The sequence below is a fragment of the Mandrillus leucophaeus genome, unplaced genomic scaffold, assembly GCF_000951045.1.
Source record: "Mandrillus leucophaeus isolate KB7577 unplaced genomic scaffold, Mleu.le_1.0 Scaffold65, whole genome shotgun sequence".
Classification (NCBI taxonomy): Eukaryota; Metazoa; Chordata; class Mammalia; order Primates; family Cercopithecidae; genus Mandrillus; species Mandrillus leucophaeus.
Genome location: NW_012107030.1, coordinates 2,836,187 through 2,838,980, shown reverse-complemented (window position 1 = coordinate 2,838,980; position 2,794 = coordinate 2,836,187).

Genomic DNA, 2,794 nt, shown 5'->3' with positions numbered 1-2,794 from the left:
AAAAAAAAAAAAAAAAAAAAGACAGATAAACAGATGTGGCCAGGTGAAGATGGAAAAAGGACAGTGCACCTGTGGAAAGACACGAGGTGGGAAAGAGCATCACAACTTGGGCAACTGAAGAAATTAAGTTGTTAAGCACAAATTGCAGAGAGAGCTATATGAATGCGTTGAGTGTGATTTTCATTAAGCAGTTTTTAAAGAAAGCATTTCTAATGGTGCTTTTATTTTTGCAGCCACTTAATAACATTCACTCTTGTTGAAAGAAGCACAGTTTGGAATACTGGAAAGTGCTTGCTACCAGCTAAGATGCATTATTTTCCTGTGCCGCTCAACACCTGTGCCCAGCTGTTTCTTTGAGGCCAATTTGCTCCTCTTTTCAGGGTATATTTACTAGTCAGGAGTTGTAAAACCATTTTGAAGAGCGCTTCTGACCCATCCAGCAACTTCAAGTGAAGGAAGCTGTTGTAGTTCCCTGGCTGTTACCTCCTGGAAGAGAGCTGGGGAGGGAACTCATGCGTTTTGGGTGCTGACTGTGTCTTAGGCGCTGCACAAGCTCTAGCTCTTGTGTGTAATCTTTACAGAGGCGATTGAGGGCGTTGTCATCGTTGTTTTACAGAGGAGAGAAGCAAGGCTCATAGAAGCTCGTCATCTTGCTGAAACCCACACAGTTAATGGCAGGGCAGAATAAAGCAAGCGTGCTTGTGCCTCAAACATAAAAATAAAGGGAAACCTCTACTATAGAAAGATGTATTTTCAAATACTTGCGAATTGCCTGCCTCTTGTTGCAAACACTTAGGCAGTCAAAGCCCATTTTAATTTTTTTTTTTTTAAATGTGGGAGTAAAGACCTTGTGTTAATGAAGATTCCCAAATTGTTCTAAACAGGATAAAGGCCAGGCATGGTGGCTCATGCCTGTAATCCCAACCCTTTGGGAGGCTGAGGTGGGAGGATCACTTGAGACCAGGAGTTCGAGACCAACATGGGCAACATAGCAAGACCTTGTCTCTACAAAAAATAAAAAACCAAATTCGCTGGATGTGGTGGCACATGCCTAGTCCTAGCTAAGGAGGTGGAGGCCGCAGTGAGCTGTGATCGTGCCACTGAACTCCAGCTGTTTAATTAACAACAGGATCCAGATGTTTGTATAACTACCCTTTGAACTGAAAAGGGAAGAATACATGCAAGATGATCTATTTGTCTTCAAAAAAGAGTGTGGAAAGTGTTGACCTAGGCTGTGTGTCTACCGAGTTTCTTAGTGGTCACTGCCGGCCTTGTTTTCCTTGGGTTCGTCCCCCTCCATCCTCCATTCTTTGGTTTTCCTTTAGCCGGGGCTGATGCCCATGTAAGATCCATGACTGCAGTCCGTCCGGAAACCTCTGCCCTTCCGACTCATCCTTAAAAGTCTTCCCGGCTCCCCTGAACCGTAGCAGGGGAGGAGCTGATTTCCTGTGTTCAGAATTCCCTGGTCTTCCCTGCCTTCCTCCAGCCTTTCTCCCAGCCGGACTTGCCTTTGCTCCCTCTGCGTGAACTAAGCTAGGTTATTCATTCCACTCTTTTGTCTCAAAGGACATTAAAGGGGAGGCAAGCCCAGAGTTCCCAGAACAAGCTTTAATATTAGAGTGCTTCCTCTCCCTTTCTTGGCATCTGCAGCCCACTTCTGCCATGCTGTCCTCAACCTTGCAGCCCCTTCCCCCGACAAAATGGGAACGATGGAATTGCAGAGGGCACTGCAGCACAGCTGGGCCACGTGAACATCCGTAAGCTGAGGAAAGGGTGTGAATGACGGCTTTGCCCTCTGCTGCCCGGTTCCCATGGCATGCCCTGGTACCCGAGAGAGGAGATTCCAGCAAGCAGCCAGTGACACAAGGAGGTGCCCTTGTTCAAAACGTGCAGACATCTTGTGAGGTGGTTTTGCTAGGGTGGGAAGTACACATTTGCTCAAGGGCTTTGGATTTAGTGCTCTTTTTTAATCGAAATAAAAAACGATTGGAAAGCTTTTCCCTGTGGAAAAATTTAAACCTTCCCCTCAGATCATTATCTTGTGTCAGAACACTTACTTTAGTGTCTTTAATACCCATGATCGTTTTTACTAGATAGATTTTTCTGGATAGCATCCAGAAATTCTTAGTTTGAAGCGTCCCTTTCCTTTCATTATCATTAGAACTTTGGCAGTGCCTTGAAGTCTCCTTCTAGCTTGTTTTCTTCCATGTGAGTCTGTGAGAGAGAGAGACAGAGATTTTATTTCATTCATTCAGCGTTGGGGTGGCACCTCTCTTCAGAGCCTCAGATTTGGAATAGACAGTTGTAGCGGAGGGTTGAGATTTTTTCTTGTTTTTTTTTTTTTTTTTTTTTGGAGTGGGGTAGAGTCTCACTCTGTCACTGGAGTGCAGTGTTGCAATCTTGTCTCACTGCAGCCTCCGCCTCCTGGACTCAAGTGATTCTCGTGCCTCAGCCTCATGAGTACCTGGGACTACAGGCTCGTGCCACCACACCCAGCTACTTTTTTGCATGTTTAGTAGAGATGGGGTTTCACCATGTTGGCCAGGTTGGTCTTGAACTCCCGGCCTCAGGTGATCCACCTGCCTTGGCCTCCCAGCGTGCTGGGATTAGAGGTGTGAGCCACTGCGTCCAGCCAAGATTTTTTCTTGATGCCGTGTCTCATTTAACGCAGATACCTTTCAACTAACTTGTGTAAAAATTCGTTTTCTGATACCACTTTTCATTTTTGAACACATTTTAGAATCCAGCCAAATACTTCTACATTTTTGGCCCTTTTCCAAATCAGTTTTGTCAG